The 23,466-nt window shown below is 44.8% G+C and overlaps 1 protein-coding gene across 2 annotated transcripts in view; it reads left to right on the top strand.

The window, feature by feature from the left end:
- rab27b (RAB27B, member RAS oncogene family) overlaps positions 1-23,466 on the top strand; it is a 106,651-nt gene that overhangs the window by 49,167 nt on the left and 34,018 nt on the right. Inside the window, exon 1 of one of the 2 annotated variants that reach the window (XM_041872383.1) lies at positions 15,884-15,965. The exons of the other annotated variant lie outside the window; for it this stretch is intronic. The gene's annotated coding sequence lies outside the window, so the exon portion shown is untranslated. Of the gene's footprint in view, positions 1-15,883; positions 15,966-23,466 lie in introns of those variants that run through there. 2 annotated transcript variants of the gene reach the window in all.

Here is a 23,466-nt window from a genome sequence, read left to right as displayed (position 1 = left end):
TTACCCTACCACCGTTACCCTACCACCGTTACCCTACCACCGTTACCCTACCACCTTTACCCTACCACCGTTACCCTACTTGTACCTATTATTTCCCCGCTGGAAATCTTCTCTGTCTGTCAGTGGTGTTCTGCTGTTATAACAATAATAATATGCCATTTAGCAGACGCTTTCATCCAAAGCGACTTACAGTCATGTGCGCACACATTTTTACGTATGGGTGGTCCCGGGGATCGAACCCACTACCCTGGCGTTACAAGCGCCGTGCTCTACCAATTGAGCTACAGAGGACCACGGTCTGGATTCATACAAATGTTGTCTGTCTGTCAGTGGTGTTCTGCTGTTGGTCTGGATTCATAAAGCACATAGATTCTGCTCAGGGGTTGTAATCTCTCTGGATGTCTCAGGAGTTCTGGGCTGCAGCTCTGTGGCGTTTTACGTTCTTCTCAACCAGAGAGAAGTCACTACCATGGGTGTGATGTCAGTAGTGAGGTTAGACTTCTCAACCAGAGAGAAGTCACTACCATGGGGTGTGATGTCAGTAGTGAGGTTAGACTTCTCAACCAGAGAGAAGTCACTACCATGGGGTGTGATGTCAGTAGTGAGGTTAGACTTCTCAACCAGAGAGAAGTCACTACCATGGGGTGTGATGTCAGTAGTGAGGTTAGACTTCTCAACCAGAGAGAAGTCACTACCATGGGGTGTGATGTCAGTAGTGAGGTTAGACTTCTCAACCAGAGAGAAGTCACTACCATGGGTGTGATGTCAGTAGTGAGGTTAGACTTCTCAACCAGAGAGAAGTCACTACCATGGGTGTGATGTCAGTAGTGAGGTTAGACTTCTCAACCAGAGAGAAGTCACTACCATGGGGTGTGATGTCAGTAGTGAGGTTAGACTTCTCAACCAGAGAGAAGTCACTACCATGGGGTGTGATGTCAGTAGTGAGGTTAGACTTCTCAACCAGAGAGAAGTCACTACCATGGGGGTGTGATGTCAGTAGTGAGGTTAGACTTCTCAACCAGAGAGAAGTCACTACCATGGGGTGTGATGTCAGTAGTGAGGTTAGACTTCTCAACCAGAGAGAAGTCACTACCATGGGTGTGATGTCAGTAGTGAGGTTAGACTTCTCAACCAGAGAGAAGTCACTACCATGGGGTGTGATGTCAGTAGTGAGGTTAGACTTCTCAACCAGAGAGAAGTCACTACCATGGGGTGTAATGTCAGTAGTGAGGTTAGACTTCTCAACCAGAGAGAAGTCACTACCATGGGTGTGATGTCAGTAGTGAGGTTAGACTTCTCAACCAGAGAGAAGTCACTACCATGGGGTGTGATGTCAGTAGTGAGGTTAGACTTCTCAACCAGAGACAGTGTGTTGAGTTGTGATGTTATATACACTGGAGAGGTGCTGTAAGCTACCCAACCTATAACTCAAATCAAATCAAAGTTTATTGGTCATGTACACAGTTAAGCAGCTGTTATAGTGGGTGCAGCGAAATGCTGCTGTTACTAGCTCCTAACAGTGCAGTATAATGCATGTGTTACTAGCTCCTAACAGTGCAGTATAATGCATGTGTTACTAGCTCCTAACAGTGCAGTATAATACTTGTGTTACTAGCTCGTAACAGTGCAGTATAATACTTGTGTTACTAGCTCCTAACAGTGCAGTATAATACTTGTGTTACTAGCTCCTAACAGTGCAGTATAATACTTGTGTTACTAGCTCATAACAGTGCAGTATAATACTTGTGTTACTAGCTCTTAACAGTGCAGTATAATGCTTGTGTTACTAGCTCCTAACAGTGCAGTATAATGCTTGTGTTACTAGCTCCTAACAGTGCAGTAAAATGTCAAGTGCACAAATAATCATAAACTAGAAACAAGAAATCACGAATGTCAGAACAAATCCAATTAACAACCCAAATAACACTGTATTAGTAATCCAAATGCAATCTATGCGTATATTCACTGAGTGTACAAAACATTAAAGGGGAACTTCACCCTGGGGGAATCTGGGCTTGTTTTCATCATGTCTGAGACATTTCTAGGGCAGTGAGATGTGTTTCACACATAATTGCCCAGGAGGAAGGCAGGTCAGGGCTTCGCGTGCTGAATGATACACTCTATGACGGCTTCCGGTTTATTGATAGGGGGCGAGATCTAACAATAAATGTAGTCCTGCTTTGTGGCATTTCGCGAAGGCTCTATGTTGTACTGCGGGGCGGCAGGTAGCTTAGTGGTTAAGAGCGTTGTGCCAGTATCCGAAAGGTCGCTGGTTCTAATCCCCGAGCCGACTAGGTGAAAAATCTGTCAATGTGCTCTTGAGCAAGGTACTTAACCCTAATTGCTCCTGTATGTCGCTCTGGATAAGAGCGTCTGCTAAATGACTAAAATGTGAAAAAATACTGATCGCACTATACGTTTATGTGGGTGTAGATATGGTTGTCCTTGTTTGATATAGCCTTTGGATGTCTTTCAGCGACGTTCCTATCGGCAGATTCATTGCTAAATATACAAGCAGACAAATTTTTTCCAGTCTCTGAGAGACTACAACTTGTGTTGGGCGGTGCTTAATGCTCTGGCCCCGCCCCTCCCTCAAGGCGGGCTTTTTTTAAAAGGAGGCGGACACTAACAACAATCTTTTGGGCAAATCTGAAAGAACTGACCAGGTGCAATGGCTTCAAGTGATTCCTCTCGTCGACACTCATTCGACGATGGAGCATCTATTAGCTACATGGTGACATTCAACCATACATGTTTTAACCGGAATATAGCGAAGAGGATTTGAAACAAAGCGTTGGATTTAGCTAGAAGCTCAACTACAGCCGATGCCAGCACCAAGACGGCAGATGACAAATACGGTGCCTAGCTAAGTAGGTTATTTTTCCTGCAAGCCACCTAGCTAACTTTAGTTTATCTACTGAAACCCACATTGTTGCTGGCTAACATACTACTGTGTTACAATGGGGGGGAAATCAAATCATTTTTCTGTTTGCTAAGTTAGCTAGCTACTAAACAGCAAGCTACAATGTTACAACCATCCACCTATTGTTAGGTTTACCAGCAAACGTTAGCACATGACTGGAGTTGGCTAGCTGGTTAGCCTGGCGCCTACTAACTTGTTATGCGCCGCGCCTCGCGTTTGTAACTTGTTGTAAACATGTGTAACATCAGCAACTGTAGCTAGCTATGTAATATATAATTGAGGAGCGTTGACATTGGTTATGATTATGACCATGGATGCATTTCAATCTCATCAAATTATAGACTTGTCGCAAGATAGGATTCCAAACAGATGTAAATAACAAGTATTGTATATCCAGCAGGCTAGCTAGCTAAGTTTACTAGCAAACAGTGAGGAGAAACAATAATACAACAATTTACTGTTGTAAATCTCTAAAACTGAAGCTGGTTTTACTATATAAATATTTGCCTAAGCATGCTTGATAGGCACGGCTGTAGGAGGATACTATCTGCCTACCTACCTAGGTACATTTGCACGGTCTGGTCACTGTGCAAAGGTTGAGGGTTATGACATATTTATTTCTATTAGGCTAGATATTGTTGTAAATGTAATCTCTGTGCCTGTGCACATGTATGCATGTTCAACTAGTCTACCCTAATGTTGATGTTATGCTGGCACGGTTAAACTGTCGTTCAAACTGTACAATAGAGTACAATTGTTTTTGTTTTTTGTCTTACAGACAATACTGTGTGGTGCCTGGGCTTCTTCCCGGAGGGGATTCTAGTTACAGAAACATAATTCCTTTGCCTGCGTGTGTCATTGTAGCAGAACTGTATCCAGTGAACTGTATCCCTCTTGAGGGATTAGACTGATTACTCATGAGGAGCTGAATGGCAGTTTGTTCTGTATGTTTCTTTGGAATAATAATAATAATAAGCCATTTAGCAGACGCTTTTATCCAAAGCGACTTACAGTCATGTGCGCATACATTTTTACGTATGGGTGGTCCCGGGGATTGAACCCACTACCCTGGCGTTACAAGCGCCATGCTCTACCAATTGAGCTACAGAGGACCACAGGATTGGCAGTTACGTTATGACCACCTCTCCCATCATCTGTTGATCACCAGTTCTCTTAGCTACAGATTGTCATACCAGATAATGTGACTTAACCAAAGATGTTTGGTATCCAGGATGGTACTGTTTGGTGTAGCACAGATAATATTCTAACAACGTTAGCGATGCCGTCTTTGGCCTCGATTCAGGGAAACAGGAGTCTCGTAAAATGTCTGTGTCCAGTTGCAAGGGGTCAGTTTGAATTTAGAAAATGCTCCGTTATTAAAATAAATAATTGTTTTGCTCCATAAAGTAATCCAACAATATGTGCTCCGCCATCATGTCTATTTCAAGTCTTCTCTCATTGATGGTGTCACGAAGAAGTCAGGCGCAGGACGCAGAAACTCTAAGAAACGTACTTTACTAAACAAAGTAAAGAACACAACACAGAATACCTCCACACAGGGAGGGACTAACCCGCTCACCAACGACACACGTAACAATGAACAATCACACACAAATTCCAAATGAGAGACAGGGGTAAATATAGGGAATACAATCAAACATAATGGGGAACAGGTGTAAACAATAAAGACTAAACTAGACAAACACCGAAACATCGATCGGCAGCAGCTAGTACTCCGGGGACGACGAACGCCGAAGCCTGCCCGAGCAAGGAGGAGGAGCAGCCTCGGCTGAATCCGTGACAGATGGAGCCAGGTCTCTGTCATCATGACATGCAGCACTTTGTGGTGGACTCTTGAAATAGACAAGATGTCAGCAAAAATCTTTGGGTAAATCACATTATCTGGTGTAAATCTGTAGCTACAGTTCTCTGCACTTGAGTATCTCTACACCTGAGACACACTCGGACACACTGAACTGTACTACGCTGTTCATACAATTATTTGTGTATGTTACTTTTACCATATAACATTCTTGTTGAATACCCAGTTCTCTTAAGTTAGCATTCAATAGTGTACACTCCCCTGTATTTTTGAATTGGACAAATAAACAAACATTCTTTGGATATCTGAATGTCTAGCATCTGTTTGATGCTATAGCTTATATAAATATATTCTGTAAATCCATAAGGGCATACACATTTCAAAGATTGATAGAAAATATTCATATTTATTTTATGGTGGTTCTAAATCAGGGCTCTCCAACCCTGTTCCTGGAGAGGTACCGTCCTGTAGGTTTTCCCTCCAACCCTAATCTAGCACCATGATTCGAATAACTACCTGGTTGATAAGCTGAATGAGGTTAGTTATAACTGGGGTTGGAGTGAAAACCTACAGGACATAGCTCTCCAGGAACAGGGTTGGAGACCCCTGTTCTACATGGTCTGAGCCACACTGGCTGCGTTTACACAGGCAGTCCAATTCTGATATTTTTTCCACTAATTGGTCTTAATCACATCAGATCTTTTTTTCAGAACTGATCTGATTGGCCAAAAGACCAATTAGTGAAAAAAAGATCAGAATTGGGATGCCTGTGTAAACGCAACCATTATCCTTGCTTCGGTACACTGGCAATTGTGTTCGGCATGGTGGGCTGGGGAAGCTGAGACTCTTTGTGCTCATGGCAATGGGCTTGTTCTGTCTGCGGTGAACGGCCAGCTGGATAAGACTCTGCCAAAAGTGGTGTAGGGGTTCTTAACCACCAACTATTTGGTCCTCTTGCGGAAGATTTCCTGGTGCTGCACGTCTCCTGGAAATACATGGTTGTGGTGTTAGCATTTTACACTTTTTGTGGAAGAGACGTAGGGCAACACACCTTTGTTGGTAACGGTATCAACCGAATGGGACCGGCTAGTGTATTGTTTAGGGACAATGAGGGGACATTGGGAGCTGCTTTTGAGAAGAAAGATCAGTCAACAAAGTGAATTGTCTGGGGGTCTAAAGAAGGTGTGAGAAGTCTTTGGAAGGCAGTTCTTACACAGTATGAATTGTTGTGTATGGGAGGTTGAGGAGAAATGGAACCTTAATCGCTCTCATACACAACAATACATTTACTGTCTAAACACAACCCTGCACAACCAAAAACCCCTTCCTCATCTCAAAGTACTGTCTGTAAACTTCCCCCCAAGCCCATTGACTTTGACAGATCATTCTGGTCAATAGTAGCCCATTGCATGGCATTTTTGTAGACATGTCTTTGTATTGTGTTTAAGATAATCTACAGAGAGGAGAATGAGGTGGTTGTGTCATTACTGTTGTAGTCTTGATTTTATACCTTTCAGTGTCCCTCACGGGTTTCTGTCCATCAGTCTTGTTGTGCTCCATAACCGCAAGGCGTGTCTCCTCCCTCATGCTTGTGTACCCAAAATGACCCCCCGCTTTGGGGTATTTATCAGCAGGGCACTGTGGAATGACTCCAGATAACCTGAGTTTTACTAAAAGTAAAGATTAAAAGAGAAGGGGTAGACTAAATTGATTACATGGTCTGGAAGGTTCTCTGTAGTCCCCAGGCTACATCTAACCACCTGTAACCCCATAACACAAATCATACAAACTCTACCCAATTCATGATTATACCATGCTTAATGTAAATTGAGCTATACTACATGACCAAAAGTATGTGGACACCTGCTCGTGTGAACATCTCATTCCAAAATCATGGGCATTAATATGGAGTTGGTCCCCCCCTTTTGCTGCTATAACAGCCTCCACTCTTCTGGGAAGGCTTTCCACTAGATGTTGGAACATTGCTGCGGGGATTTGCTTCCATTCAGCCTCAAGAGCATTAGTGAGGTCGGGCACTGATGTTGGGCGATAAGGCCTGGCTCGCAGTCGGTGTTCCAATTCATCCCAAAGGTGTTTGATGGGGTTGAGGTCAGGGCTCTGTGCAGGCCAGTCAAGTTCTTCCACACTGATCTCAAAAAAACATTTCTGTATGGACCTCACTTTGTGCACAGGGGCATTGTCATGCTGAAACAGAAAAGGGCCTTCCCCAAACTGTTGCCACAAAGTTGGAAGCACAGAATCATCTAGAATGTCATTGTATGTTGTGGTCCTCTGTAGCTCAATTGGTAGAGCATGGCGCTTGTAACGCCAGAGTAGTGGGTTCGATCCCTGGGACCACCCATACGTAAAAATGTATGCACACATGACTGTAAGTCGCTTTGGATAAAAGCGTCTGCTAAATGGTATATTATTATTATTATTATTATTATTATTATTATTATTATTATTATTTATTATTATTATTATGTTGTAGCGTTGAGATTTCCCTTCACTGGAACTAAGGGGCCTTGCCTGAACCATGAAAAACAGCCCCAGACCATTATTCCTCCTCCACCAAACTTTACAGTTGGCACTATGCATTCGGGCAGGTAGCGTTCTCCTGGCATCCGCCAAACCCAGATTCGTCCGTCGGACTGCCAGATGATGAAGCGTGATTCATCACTCCAGAGAACGCGTTTCCACTGCTCCAGAGTCCAATGGCGGTGAGCTTTACACCACTCCAGCCGACTCTTGGCATTGCGTATGGTGATTTTAGGCTTGTGTGCAGCTGCTTGGCCATGGAAACCCATTTCATGAAGCTCCCGACGAACAGTTATTGTGCTGACGTTGCTTCCAGAGGCAGTTTGGAACTCAGTAGTGAGTGTTGCAACCGATGACAGGCGATTTTTACTCGCTACGCATAAATTGCAAACAATTCTAAAAACATGTTTGGCTTTAATTATGGGGTATTGTGTGTAGATGGTTGAGAAAAAAAATCAATTTAATCAATTTTGAATTCAGGCTGTAACACAACAAAATGTGGAATAATTCAAGGGATATGAAGACACTGTAGGTGTTCCCAGGTGGGATAGGGCACGATCAGCTTCTTTTGTTTTGTTGACGTTGAGGCAGAAGTTATTTTCCTGGCACCACTCCGCCAGGGCCTTCACCTCTTCCCTGTAGGATCAGCATGGCAGAGGTTGCCTACCCTCGCCACCTGGGATTCGGCCCATCAGGAAGTCTAGGACCCAGTTGCACAGGGAGGGGTTCAGACCCAGGGCCCCGAGCTTAATGATGAGCTTGGAGGGCACTATGGTGTTGAAAGCACAGCTGTAGTTGATGAACAACATTTTCAGGTATTCCTCTTGTCCAGGTGGGATAGGGCGGTGTGCAGTGCAATGGTGATTGTGTCATCCATGGATCTTTTGGGGCGGTATGCAAATTGTAGTTGTTCTAGGGCAGTGGTTCCCAAACTTTTTATAGTCCCTTACCCTTTCAAACATTTAACCTCCAGCGTACCCCCTCTAGCACCAGGGGCAGCGCACTCTCAAATGTTCTTTTTTTGCCATCATTGTAAAGCCTGCCACACACACACACTATACGATACATTTATTAAACATAAGAATGAGTGTGAGTTTTTGTCACAACCCGGCTCGTGGGAAGTTACATAGAGCTCTTACAGGACCAGGGCACAAATAATAATATAATATAATAATCAATACTTTTGCTCTTTAGTTATCCATCTTCCGTATAAAACCTTATTTGTTCATCAAAAATTGTGAATAACTCACCACAGGATGCACATAACTTTGCAATGTTGGGTTGTATTGGAGAGTCTCAGTCTTAAATCATTTTCCACACACAGTCTGTGCCTGTATTTAGTTTTCATGCTAGTGAGGGCCGAGAATCCACTCTCACATAGGTACGTGGTTGCAAAGGGCATCAGTGTCTTAACAGCACGATTTGCCAAGGCAGGTTACTCTGAGCGCAGCCCTATCCAGAAATCTGGCAGTGGCTTCTGGTTACATTAAATTTTCACAGATCCGCTTGTTGCAATTTCGATGAGGCTCTCTTGTTCCGATATCGGTAAGTGGACTGGAGGCAGGGCATGAAAGGGATAACGGATCCAGTGGTTTGTGTCGTCCGTTTCGGGGAAAGTACCTGCGTAATTGCGCACCCAGCTCGCTCAGGTGCTTCTCTATATCACATTTGACATTGTCCGTAAGCTTGAGTTCATTTGCACACAAAATATCATACAATGACGGAAAGACCTGTGTGTTGTCCTTGTTAATGCAGACAGAGAAGAGCTCCAACTTCTTAATCATAGCCTCAATTCTGTCCCGCACGTTGAATATAGTTGCGGAGAGTCCCTGTAATCCTAGATTCAGATCATTTAGGTGAGAAAAAAACATCACTCAGATAGGCCAGTCGTGTGAGAAACTCGTCATCATGCAAGCGGTCAGACAAGTGAAAATTATGGTCAGTAAAGAAAACTTTAAGCTCGTCCCTCAATTCAAAACAACGTGTCAATACTTTGCCCCTTGATAACCAGCTCACTTCTGCATGTTGTAAAAGCGTTACATGGTCGCTGCCCATATCATTGCATAATGCAGAAAATACACGAGAGTTCAGGGGCCTTGCTTTAACAAAGTTAACCATTTTCACTGTAGTGTCCAAAACGTCTTTCAAGCTGCCAGGCCTTCCCTTGGCAGCAAGAGCCCCTCGGTGGATGTTGCAGAGTACCCAAGTGGCGTCGGGAGCAACTGCTTGCACTCGCGTTACCACTCCACTATGTCTCCCTGTCATGGCTTTTCGCGCCATCAGTACAGATACCAACACATCTTGACCACCAAAATCCATTTATAATATAATATAATATAATAATATAATAATAATATAATATAATATGCCATTTAGCAGACGCTTTTATCCAAAGCGACTTACAGTCATGCGTGCATACATTTTTGTGTATGGGTGGTCCCGGGGATCGAACCCACTACCTTGGCGTTACAAGCGCCGTGCTCTACCAGCTGAGCTACAGAGGACCACATTTGATGTCACAAAGCTGGCCAGTACCTAAAGAAATATATTCTCCTGTTGTCCTGGTTTCCAGTGGTTTGCAGAAGAGGATGTCTTCCTTAATTGACCCCCCCCATAAACGTAACGGACATATATCAGGAGCAGTGCCAGGCCCGCCACGTCTGCTGACTCATCCAGCTGTAACGCATAGAATTCACTGGTTTGTATGCGAAGCAGTAATTGTTTCAAAACAAAATCTCCTGCCATGTCACTGATGCGTCGTGAAACAGTGTTGTTTGATGAAGGCATTGTCTGTATAGTTTTTTGGGGGGGCCTTTTCCCCCAGCATTGTCCCAGCCATATCCGCGGCAGCAGGAATAATGAAGTCCTCCACAATAGTATGGGTCTTGCCTGTCCCAGCCACTTGGTAGCTCACCATATAAGACGCTTCTAGACCCTTCTTTATTAATGGTATCTGTTGCTTTTATACATGTCTTACTACTCGAAAGTTGTCTTAATTCTCGCTCAACAAACTCCTGTGGCATATTTTTCAAATTGGCATGTTTCGTTTCAAATTGTCTGCGCAAGAGTGAAGGTTTTCATCGAGTTGTGAGTTGTACTTTTGCACATATAACACACCGTGGCTAAGGAAAGGCACTACTCCCAATATAAGTGGACCCCAAATACACTGCTCAAAAAAATTAAGGGAACACTTAAACAACACAATGTAACTCCAAGTCAATCACACTTCTGTGAAATCAAACTGTCCACTTAGGAAGCAACACTGATTGACAATACATTTCACATGCTGTTGTGCAAATGGAATAGACAACAGGTGGAAATTATAGGCAATTAGCAAGACACCCCAATAAAGGAGTGGTTCTGCAGGTGGTGACCACAGACCATTCTCAGTTCCTATGCTTCCTGGCTGATGTTTTGGTCACTTTTGAATGCTGGCGGTGCTTTCACTCTAGTGGTAGCATGAGACAGAGTCTACAACCCACACAAGTGGCTCAGGTAGTGCAGCTCATCCAAGATGGCACATCAATGCGAGCTGTGGCAAGAAGGTTTGCTGTGGTTGTCAGCGTAGTGTCCAGAGCATGGAGGCGCTACCAGGAGACAGGCCAGTACATCAGGAGACGTGGAGGAGGCCGTAGGAGGGCAACAACCCAGCAGCAGGACCGCTACCTCTGCCTTTGTGCAAGGAGGAGCAGGAGGAGCACTGCCAGAGCCCTGCAAAATGACCTCCAGCAGGCCACAAATGTGCATGTGTCTGCTCAAACGGTCAGAAACAGACTCCATGAGGGTGGTATGAGGACCCGACGTCCACAGGTGGGGGTTGTGCTTACAGCCCAACACCGTGCAGGACGTTTGGCATTTGCCAGAGAACACCAATATTGGCAAATTCGCCACTGGCGCCCTGTGCTCTTCACAGATGAAAGCAGGTTCACACTGAGCACATGTGACAGACGTGACAGAGTCTGGAGACGCCGTGGAGAACGTTCTGCTGCCTGCAACATCATCCAGCATGACCGGTTTGGCGGTGGGTCAGTCATGGTGTGGGGTGGCATTTCTTTGGGGGGCCGCACAGCCCTCCATGTGCTCGCAAGAGGTAGCCTGACTGCCATTAGGTCCCGAGATGAGATCCTCAGACCCCTTGTGAGACCATATGCTGGTGCGGTTGACCCTGGGTTCCTCCTAATGCAAGATAATGCTAGACCTCTTGTGGCTGGAATGTGTCAACAGTTCCTGCAAGAGGAAGGCATTGATGCTATGGACTGGCCCGCCCATTCCCCAGACCTGAATCCAATTGAGCACATCTGGGACATCATGTCTCGCTCCATCCACCAACGCCACGTTGCACCACAGACTGTCCAGGAGTTGGCGGATGCTTTAGTCCAGGTCTGGGAGGAGATCCCTCAGGAGACCATCCGCCACCTCATCAGGAGCATGCCCAGGCGTTGTAGGGAGGTCATACAGGCACGTGGAGGCCACGCACACTACTGAGCCTCATTTTGACTTGTTTTAAGGACATTACATCAAAGTTGGATCAGCCTGTAGTGTGGTTTTCCACTTTAATTTTGAGTGTGACTCCAAATCCAGACCTCCATGGGTTGCTAAATTTGATTTCCATTGATAATTTTTGTGTGATTTTGTTGTCAGCACATTCAACTATGTAAAGCGAAAAGTATTTAATAAGATTATTTCATTCATTCAGATCTAGGATGTGTTATTTTAGTGTTCCCTTTATTTTTTTGAGCAGTGTAGAACGACTGATGCTAGCGTTGGATGTGCCGGTGGAAGCAGAACAACGTGTGTCGTCGACAGGTGCAGTACTACCAGTAGATTTGGTATGTCTATGGACGCGGGCCGTACCTTTTTAAACCATTTATCCATTTTCTAGCAAACGGAATGAGCAGCAGCTACGTTAGTGGAATTCCCACGAGAGAGTAACGGTTAATGTGATTGGATGTTAATTATTTGACCAGGCTACCTGTATTTGACGTTGTGTTGTTATTTCGCTGAACACTAGATGGTTAAATTTTATTTTTGGAAGTGAAACGAGGCTACTACTAACATCACCCAAATGTATAGCCCAGTTGGAAAATCTAAATGGACTGTTTGAAAATGTGAATCACATTTTTATTTGGCGTAACCCTCCGACGGCATTCCCCAGTTTGGGAATAGCCGGTCCAGGGTGTCGGGCAAGGTGGAGGTGATATGGTCCTTGTATAGACTCTCATTTAGTTCAGTTACCTAAGCTTGCTTGGATATACGTGGTGGACATCTTGAAGCAAGTGTGGACAACAGACTGGGACAGGGAGAGGCTGAATATGTCCATAAACACTCCAGATCTGGAGCCCTCAGTCCTCGTGAGCGGCGGGATCCCACGACGTCCACGTTGTGTTGTTTTCCTCGAAGCGTGGTCAAAGAATGTGTTAAGTTTGTCTGGCAGTGAGGCGTTGTCTCGTTTCAGAGAGAAAAGCTTTAAATAACTGGAAGATAATTAGCATCTAAGCTACTTACAGAATGGAGGGTAGTTATAGGAGTTGAAAAGGTTTGATACAGAGAAAGGATATGTCCAAAATGGCACCCTATTCCCTGTATAGTTCACTACTTTTGACCAGGGTGGCTGTAAAAGGGCATAGAATGGTGGCTTGGGTAGTGGTGGGAAATTAGGTCCGTCCTGTTAAACGGTCCAGCAAACACGGTTGCAGAAGACAAAAGGTTCCACGTGGAGAGGGCACTGAGGGAAGCAGAGGACCAGTTACTGTAGATGTAATTTATTGGTTGCGTAAACAACGTTTTGCAAGTGTTACAGCAGGTGCAGTGAAATGCTTATGTTTCTAGCTCCAACACTGCAAGTAGTCACGGTTACTAGCCGGCTACCACCCGGTACTCAACCCTGCACCATAGAGTCATTGAATACTGGTCACGTTAATAATGTTTACATACTGTTTTACCCACTTCATATGTATGTATATATACTGTATTCTAGTCATGGTTCATCCTATATAACTACTGCTGAACACACTTTTTCTATTCATATACTGTCCATACTATCAATAGACACCATTTTATATATACATATATATATATATTCCGGACTCTGACATTGCCTGCGCTGATATTTATTAATTTCTTTTTTTTTTACTTTTTGGATTATGTATGTATTGTTTTGTATTGTTAGTTATTATTACTGCACTGTTGGAGCTGGAAACACAAGCATTTCACTGCACCTGAGAGAACATCTGCAAATATGTGTACGCCACCAATAAACTTTTATTTGATTAGAATGTCTCGCAAATACACAAATAATAAAAAAAAATGACAGAACGGGTCCAATTAACGATAGAGTAGATATATTAATAATAATATATACCATTTAGCAGATGTTTTTTTCCAAAGCGACTTACAGGCATGCGTTTTATACGTAAGGGTGGTCCCAGGAATTGAACTCATTTTGACTCGTGTTCCGTGGGCCTACATGTGAATTTGCGGGGCACAACAAACAATAAACCAAGGCGAGCGTCACACCGATCTTCTCCTGAAATTCACTTTCCCCTCCGTGTCTCATTCACTAAATTGCATTGAAAAAGAAATGTGATCTCTGGTTAAAGATTGAGTTTTGATGTCCGTTCGAGTACTCATGCCCATCACTGTGTCTCAAACTCAGGTCAGTAATAATCACTACATCACTGTATCTCGAACTCAGGTCAGGCTATCTAGCTGACAGCCCTGTGTCCCAAACTCAGGTCAGGCTATCTAGCTGACAGCACTGTCTCAAACTCAGGTGGCCTGTCAGCCCCACCCTCTGGCCTGTCAGCCCCACCCCCTGGCCTGTCAGCCCCACCCCCTGTCTTGTCAGTCCCACCCCTGGCCTGTCAGCCCCACCCCCTGGCCTGTCAGCCCCACCCCCTGGCCTGTCAGCCCCACCCCCTGGCCTGTCAGTCCCACCCCCTGGCCTGTCAGTCCCACCCCCTGGCCTGTCAGCCCCACCCCCTGGCCTGTCAGTCCCACCCCCTGGCCTGTCAGCCCCACCCCCTGGCCTGTCAGCCCCACCCCCTGGCCTGTCAGCCCCACCCCCTGGCCTGTCAGCCCCACCCCCTGGCCTGTCAGTCCCTCCCCCTGGCCTGTCAGCCCCACCCCCTGGCCTGTCAGCCCCACCCCCTGGCCTGTCAGTCCCACCCCCTGGCCTGTCAGTCCCACCCCCTGGCCTGTCAGCCCCACCCCTTCCTTACACACACAGAAACAGAGAGCGAGAAAAAGAGAATCTGCACAGATTCTGTCAGACCTGGGCCCTGACAGTAAATCTCAGAAAGACAAAAATAATGGGGTTCCAAAAAAGGTCCAGTTGCCAGGACCGCGAATACAAGTTCCATCTAGACCCCGTTGCCATAGAGCTCACCAAAAACTATACATACATCGGCCTAAACATCAGACCCCGTTGCCATAGAGCTCACCAAAAACTATACATACATCGGCCTAAACATCAGACCCCGTTGCCATAGAGCTCACCAAAAACTATACATACATCGGCCTAAACATCAGACCCCGTTGCCATAGAGCTCACCAAAAACTATACATACATCGGCCTAAACATCAGACCCCGTTGCCATAGAGCTCACCAAAAACTATACATACCTCGGCCTAAACATCAGACCCCGTTGCCCTAGAGCTCACCAAAAACTATACATACCTCGGCCTAAACATCAGACCCCGTTGCCCTAGAGCTCACCAAAAACGATACATACCTCGGCCTAAACATCAGACCCCGTTGCCCTAGAGCACTCCAAAAACGATACATACCTCGGCCTAAACATCAGCGCCACAGGTAACTTCCACAAAGCTGTGAACGATCTGAGAGACAAGGCAAGAAGGGCCTTCTATGCCATCAAAAGGAATATAAAATTCGACATACCAATTAGGATCTGGCAAAAAATACTTGAATTAGATGGAAACTGAGCTGCACTTCCTAACCTAATGCCAAATGTATGACCATATTAGAGACACATATTTCCCTCAGATTACAGAGATCCACAAAGAATTTGAAAAAACTAAACAAATCCAATTAGGATAAACTCCCTTATCTACTGGGTGAAAAACCACAGTGTGCCATCACAGCTGCAATATTTGTGACCTGTTGCCACAAGAAAAGGGCAACCAGTGAAGAACAAACACCATTGTAAATACAACCCATATTTATGTTGATTTATTTTCCCATTTGTACATTAACTATTTGCACATTGTTACAACACTGTATATAGACATAATATGACATTTGAAATATCTTTATTCTTTTGGAACTTCTGAGTGTAATGTTTACTGTTAATATTTATTGTTTATTTCACTTTTGTTTACTATCTACTTCACTTGCTTTGGCAATGTTAACACACGTTTCCCATGCCAATAAAGCCCTTAAAATTAAAATTGAATTGAGAGAGAGAGAGAGAGAGAAAACATCAATCTGCAGCATGACCATAGTGGGCTTAGCCTGCAGCCAGGGGTGTGGCCTGCAGCCAGGGGTGTGGCCTGCAGCCAGGGGTGTGGCCTACAGCCAGGGGTGTGGTCTACAGCGCTGGTGCTACAGTTTAGTCGGCTGGCTCACCGTACAGGGCTGGTGGTTTGGAAGATAAGGAGCTACTGCTGCTGCTACTGGGGTTAAGGGCTGGTTTCAGTGAAAGGCACAGAGCTAAAACGGTAAGGAGGATCCTGTTTTACTCTCTCTGGCTGGAAGGACCTCGTCAGGGGAGAGAGAGGGAAGGCAGTAGAGGTTGAACACTTCAGACCTACCATAGAAGGTTTAAGTCGAGAGGACAGTTTTAGTGTGTGAAGTATATGGGTTTGGGAGGAGAGGTTTAGAGTTTTAGTGTGTGAGAGTTGGGCTGTGGTTTGGGAGGAGAGGTTCAGAGTTTTAGTGTGTGAGAGTTGGGCTGTGGTTTGGGAGGAGAGGTTCAGAGTTTAGTGTGTGAGAGTTGGGCTGTGGTTTGGGAGGAGAGGTTCAGAGTTGAAAAGCAGAAATACCTTATTTACATAAGTATTCAGACCCTTTGCAAAGAGACTCAAAATTGAGCTTGTGCATCCTGTTTCCATTGATCATCCTTGAGATGTTTCTACAACTTGATTGGAGTCCACCTGTGGTAAATTCAATTGATTGGACATGATTTGGAAAGGCACACACCTGTCTATATAAGGTCCCACAGTTGACAGTGCATGTCAGAGCAAAAACCAAGCCATGAGGTCGAAGGAATTGTCCGTAGATTGTGTTGAGGCACAGATCTGGGGAAGGGCACCAAAAAATGTCTGCAGCATTGAAGGTCCCCAAGAACACAGTGGCCTTCATCAATGTTAAATGGAAGAAGTTTGGAACCACCAAGACTCTTCCTAGAGCTGGCCGCCCGGCCAAATTGAGCAATCGGGGGAGAAGGGCCTTGGTCAGGGAGGTGACCAAGAACCCGATGGTCACTCTGACAGAGCTCCAGAGTTCCTCTGTGGAGATGGGAGAACCTTCCAGAAGGACAACCATCTCTGCAGCACTCCACCAATCAGGCCTTTATGGTAGAGTGGCCAGACAGAAGCCACTCCTCAGTAAAAGGCACATGACAGCCCGCTTGGAGTTTGCCAAAAGGCACCTAAAGGACTCTCAGACCATGAGAAACAAGATTCTCTGGTCTGATGAAACCAAGATTGAACTCTTTGGCCGGAATGCCAAGTGTCACATGTGGAGGAAACCTGGCACCATCCCTACGGTGAAGCATGGTAGTGGCAACATCATGCTGTAGAGATGTTTTTCAGCGGTAGGGACTGGGAGACTAGTCAGGATCGAGGCAAAGATTAACGGAGCAAAGTACAGAGAGATTCTTGATGAAAACCTGCTCCAGAGCGCTCAGGACCTCAGACTGGGGCGAAGGTTCACCTTCCAACAGGACAACGACCCTAAGCACAGAGCCAAGACAACGCAGGAGTGGCTTCGGGACAAGTCTCTGAATGTCCTTGAGTGGCCCAGCCAGAGCCCGGACTTGAACCTGATCGAACATCTCTGGAGAGACCTGAAAATAGCTGTGCAGTGACGCTCCCCATCCAACCTGACAGAGCTTGAGAGGATCTGCAGAGAAGAATGGGAGAAACTCCCCAAATACAGGTGTGCCAAGCTTGTAGCGTCATACCCAAGAAGACTCAGTGCTGTAATCACTGCCAAAGGTGCTTCAACAAAGTACTGAGTAAAGGGTCTGAATACTTATGTAAATGTGATAATTCCATTGTTTTTTTATACATTTGCAGAAATGTCAAAAAAACTGTTTTTGCTTTGTCATTATGGGGTACTGTGTGTAGATTGATGAGGGAAAACAAAAATGTTATACATTTTAGAATAAGGCTGTAACGTTACAAAATGTGGAAAAACTTTAAGGGGTCTGAATACTTTCCGAATGCACTGCATGCTACAGTGTGTCCTAATAGTGTTGTCAGCACCGCTGTCTGAACACGTCCTAATACGGAATGAATGGAGTTTAATGAACTGTTTGAATATAAATAGGTGACAAACACGTGTCATTACGTCAGGGTTCTCTGCTCTTACACTCACTAATGCCCTCCTCTCTCTCTCTCTCTCTCTCTCTCTCTCTCTCTCTCTCTCTCTCTCTCTCTCTCTCTCTCTCTCTCTCTCTCTCTCTCTCTCTCTCTCTCTCTCTCTCTCTCTCTCTCTCTCTCTCTCTCTCTCTCTCAGGGAAACGTTTGTATTTCCAAAGTAAAATAAACAAAAGTGAGATGACAAAAAACAATTACAAATGAACAGTAAACATTGCGCTCACAAAGGTTTTCAAAATGATACACATTTCAAGTGATACAGTATATTATCAGATTCTCTCTCTCTAACTGATAAGGCAAGGCAGCATGTGACATTGCAACATATTGAATGAATGCTTGTGGCTCATCTCTCAGAGAAGAGGACACAGAGAACAACTTGTCTTTAACTGCTGATACATAGTCTGTTTCCCAAATGGCTTTTGACCATGGTCCATAGGGCTCTGGTCAAAAGTAGTGCACTAAATAGGGTGCCATTTGGGATGTGGGTTTAGCTAGGCTAAACACAACCCCGACCCCATGACATGACATTTACATGATGTTACAGACCTACAGCCGGTTTACTTTATGTGCATCCCAAACGGCACCCTGTTCTCTTCACAGTGCACTACTTTTGACCAGCGGTTCTGGTTAAAAGTAGTGCACTATATAGGGAATAGGGTACCATTTGGGACTCTGAATTTTCACCTTATTTGTCTGAAAGGGCAGTTTGTTGTAATTCATTTAAATGGTATTGACATGCAAATGATCTCATTGTTTCTAAACCTAATAATACGCCTAAAGTTGTTTCACTGCTTGGGTTCCTCCGCTGTTTGACAAACACACCCCAAACACCCTGCAGTGTTGCTGCATGTTGTTTTAACAAGTTAATTATGGGTGATTCAAGTTATTTTGTTATCAACCCTTTCAGCACCATGTATTGCAGTAACATGACTATATCTGAAATAATGAACCAGATAAAAAAATATATATAGTACCAGATAAAAGTTTGGACACACCTACTCATTCCAGGGTTTTTCTTAATTTTTACTATTTTCTACATTGTAGAATAATAGTGAAGACATCAAAACTATGAAATAACACATATGGAATCATGTAGTAACCAAAAAAGTGTTAAACAAATCAAAATATATTTTATATTTGAGATTCTTCAAAGTAGCCACCCTTTCCCTTGATGACAGCTTTGCACACTCTTGGCATTCTCTCAACCAGCTTCACCTGGAATGCTTTTCCAACAGTCTTGAAGAAGTTCCCACATATGCTTAGCACTTGTTTGCTGCTTTTCCTTCAATCTGCGGTCCAACTCATCCCAAACCATCTCAATTGGGTTGAGGTTGGGGGATTGTGGAGGCCAGGTCATCTGACGCAGCACTCCATCACACTCCTTCTTGGTCAAATAGCCCTTACACAGCCTGGAGGTGTGTTTTGTGTTCGGCCATTGTTCCTTTACTCAGTGGGGGTCTCAACTTAATGTTGAGAGTTAGAATAGTAGAATACACAAGGTGCAATTTTGATATTTGGTCGCATCAGCAGTTTTTCTCTTATGTCAGTCACTGACAGTCACTCAATTAGTCCATGTCAGCAAAACAAATTTAGATTGGTAAATTAGTTTAGCTAGCTATCTAAACTTGTAATCATGGTTGGGGGGGACGACAACAACATTTCACTTAGGTCCCCCCAAAAGGCCGGCTCTGACTCCATGTGTGGTTATGGATGTGGGAACGCAGACCCGCGAGCCACTAAAGCCCCTCATGATGAGTTCCGATTTTTTGTGGCCCCCACTCCCATCAAAGTTACCCATCCCTGATTTAAATCAATGAAACGGACAGACACGTTTTATTTATTTTTTTACAGGGAATATGAATAAATATGTATTGGTATTGAGCGTGTGGGCAAGACATTTCTGTTTGTTTCAGTATCAAGGGCCAGATACACAGATAGCAGTATTGACCGACATGGTGGTGCACTCAGAAACAGTGGGAATGTGCCAGACGTGAAACTCACAGACACACACACACTCTCTCAGACACACACACACGCACGCACGCACGCACATACACACACACACACACACACACACACACACACACACACGCACACATCGACCCCAGACCTGTTCTTCCGGAGCCAGCCACCTTTGATAGTGATCAATAGCTATTCGAGCAACAGCCAGAAAACCATATCACCTAGAAAACAAAGTCGGGATGCTCTTGATGATGCATCAAAGATAAAGATAACCTGTAAAGGTTCCTGAGGAAGAAGAGGCTTTGTTCTGGTGTGAGAGGACCATGTGATGTGGACACCGAGGAACTTGAAGCTCTCGACCCTCTCCTCTGTGTCGATGTGGATGGGGGGGGTGTGCACCCCCTGTTTTTCCCGTACTCCACGATCAGCTCATTGGTCTTGCTGACGTTGAGGGAGAGGTTGTTGTCCTGGCACCACACTGGTGCCAGGTCTCTGACCTCCTCCCTGTAGGCTCTCTCGCGCCGTTGGTGATCAGGCCCACCACCGTCGTGTCGTCAGCAAACTTGATGATGATGGAGTTGGAGTCATGCGTGGTAGACGGGGAGGGGGAGCCTACTCTCACCTACCCTTTTTCCACATTTTGTTACGTTACAGCCTTATTCTAAAATTGATTAAATAAATAGAAATCCTCAGCAATCTACACACAATACCCCATAATGACAAAGCGAAAAACATTTTTTTGTTGTTGAAATTTAGCTAATTTATAAAAAATTATAAAAAATAAAAAACTGAAATACCTTATTGACATAAGTATTCCAACCCTTTGCTATGATACTCAAAATTTTGCTCAGGTGCATCCTGTTTCCATTGATCATCCTTGAGATGTTTCTACAACTTGATTGGAGTCCACCTGTGGTAAATTCAATTGATTGGACATGATTTGGAAAGGCACACACCTGTCTATATAAGGTCCCACTGTTGACAGTGCATGCTCCGAGACAGGATTGCGTCGAGGCACAGATCTGGGGAAGGGTACCAAAAAATGTCTGCAGCTTTGAAGGTCCCCAAGAACACAGTGCCCTCCATCATTCTTAAATGGAAGAAGTTTAGAACCACCAAGACTCTTCCTAGAGCTGGCCCACCGGCAAAACTGAGCAATCTGGGGAGAAGGGCCTTGGTCAGAGAGGTGACCAAGAACCCGATGGTCACTCTGACAGAGCTCTAGAGTTCCTCTGTGGAGATGGGAGAACCGTCCAGAAGGACAACCATCTCTGCAGCACTCCACCAATAAGGCCTTAATGGTAGAGTGGCCAGACGGAAGCCACTCCTCAGACCATGAGAAACAAGATTCTCTGGTCTGATGAAACCAAGATTTAACTCTTTGGCCTGATTGCCAAGTGTCACATCTGGAGGAAACCTGGCACCATCTCTACGGTAAAGCAATGTGGTGGCAGCATCATGCTGTGGGGATGTTTTTCAGTGGCAGGGACTGGGAGACTAGTCAGGATCGAGGCAAAGATGAATGGAGCAAAGTACAGAGAGATCCTTGATGAAAACCTGCTCCAGAGCGCTCAGGACCTCAGACTGGGGCGAAGGTTCACCTTCCAACAGGACAACGACCCTAAGCACACAGCCAAGACAACGCAGGAGTGGCTTCGGGATAAGTCTCTGAATGTCCTTGAGTGGCCCAGCCAGGGCCCGGACATGAACCCAATCTAACATCTCTGGAGAGACCTGAAAATAGCTGTGTACATTTACAAAATATTCTAAAAACCAGTTTTTGGTTTGTCATCATGGGGTGTTGTCTGTAGATTGGGGGAAAAAACAATTTAATCCATTTTAGAATAAGGCTGTAACATAACAAAATGTGGAAAAAGTCAAGGGGTCTGAATACTTTCCGAATGCACTGTATACAGAAACTACTCCACAATAGAATCTATACAGAAACTAGTCCAGGATAGAATCTATACAGAAACCACTCCAGAAAATAATCTATACTGAAACTACTCCAGAATAGAAAACGGTATCACTTCATTTGGATAGCTGCAAATAGAGTGTTTGTAGATGTTCAGTAGATGTTCAATTGACCTTAAACCTAACCCTAATCAAAACCCTAGTAAGCGGTTGGTGAAAAAAATGGGGTGGCAGGTAGCATAGCGGTCAGAGCGTTGGGAGTGTTGGGCAAAGGTTGCTAGTTTGAATCCCTGAGCCGACTAGGTGAAGAAAATCTGTCAATCTGCCCTTGAGCAAGGGACTTAACCCCAGGGTTGCCGTCAATCATGGCTGATCCCTGTCTGTGACCCTACTCTCTGGGGGTGTTTAAGGGGGAGTTGGGATGTGCAAAAAACACATTTCCATTTAACACCTCACACTTGTACATGCATGCAGTGAAGCATTGTAATCACGCAGACTCATTGGGTTATTTTGGTGTACACAAAGTGAGAAAATAGATGTGTTTGTAAAGGAGGAAGCCTCAGTGACTGCACTCACCTGAACTTTACTACTGCTGACAACAGATGGGTCCCCTGAGGGACAGTGAGGTCCAATAATCACATCCTGAGTCCTCACTGGCCATGCTCTGACAATGGATCAATGAGTTGGGCGGCCTCCTCCTTTTCCTCTCTCCCTCCAGGGCTGGTTAACAACATCAATTAAAGAGCTGCTAGGAAACTGGGTCTCTGTTCCAATATTCGCACTAGCATACTTCTTGGAATTAAGCAATGTGTAGGGAATGCATTCTAAATGGAATGCTAGGATGGACAATCTGGATGTTCTGTAGACCTTGTGTTCTGTAGACCTTGTGTTCTGTAGACCTTGTGTTCTGTTGACCTTGTGTTCTGTTGACCTTGTGTTCTGTAGACCTTGTGTTCTGTAGACCTTGTGTTCTGTTGACCTTGTGTTATGTAGACCTTGTGTTATGTAGACCTTGTGTTCTATAGACCTTGTGTTCTGTAGACCTTGTGTTCTGTTGACCTTGTGTTCTGTAGACATTGTGTTCTGTTGACCTTGTGTTCTGTAGACCTTGTGTTCTGTAGACCTTGTGTTCTGTAGACCTTGTGTTCTGTAGACCTTGTGTTCTGTTGACCTTGTGTTCTGTTGACCTTGTGTTCTGTAGACCTTGTGTTCTGTTGACCTTGTGTTCTGTTGACCTTTTGTTCTGTAGACCTTGTGTTCTGTTGACCTTGTGTTCTGTAGATATTGTGTTCTGTTGACCTTGTGTTCTGTAGACCTTGTGTTCTGTTGACCTTGTGTTCTGTAGACCTTGTGTTCTGTAGACCTTGTGTTCTGTAGACCTTGTGTTCTGTAGACCTTGTGTTCTGTACACCTTGTGTTCTGTTGACCTTGTGTTCTGTAGATATTGTGTTCTGTAGACATTGTGTTCTGTAGACATTGTGTAGCAACTAGGGTAGGAGGTACTGGAACAGGGCAGAACAGGCAGAGTGTATAGTCAGGACCAATGTCTCTGCTTTCCCATCCAGCCAGAGGAGCGCCTGATGCCTCATGGGGATGAGACGATGTGAGGAAGAGATCATGTGCCACATCTTCTGAGTGAGATCACATTGGATAGCATTGCACAATGTACACACGCACACTGTATATTGTCTCCCCATGATACGCCCTCTCTACGGGCTCCCAGGCCCTTTCCCAGAGGGCC

This window comes from Coregonus clupeaformis, unplaced genomic scaffold, assembly GCF_020615455.1.
Source record: "Coregonus clupeaformis isolate EN_2021a unplaced genomic scaffold, ASM2061545v1 scaf0289, whole genome shotgun sequence".
Lineage (NCBI taxonomy): Eukaryota > Metazoa > Chordata > Actinopteri > Salmoniformes > Salmonidae > Coregonus > Coregonus clupeaformis.
Note: the sequence above shows the minus strand (reverse complement) of the source record. Positions and strands in the feature narration are given on the sequence as shown.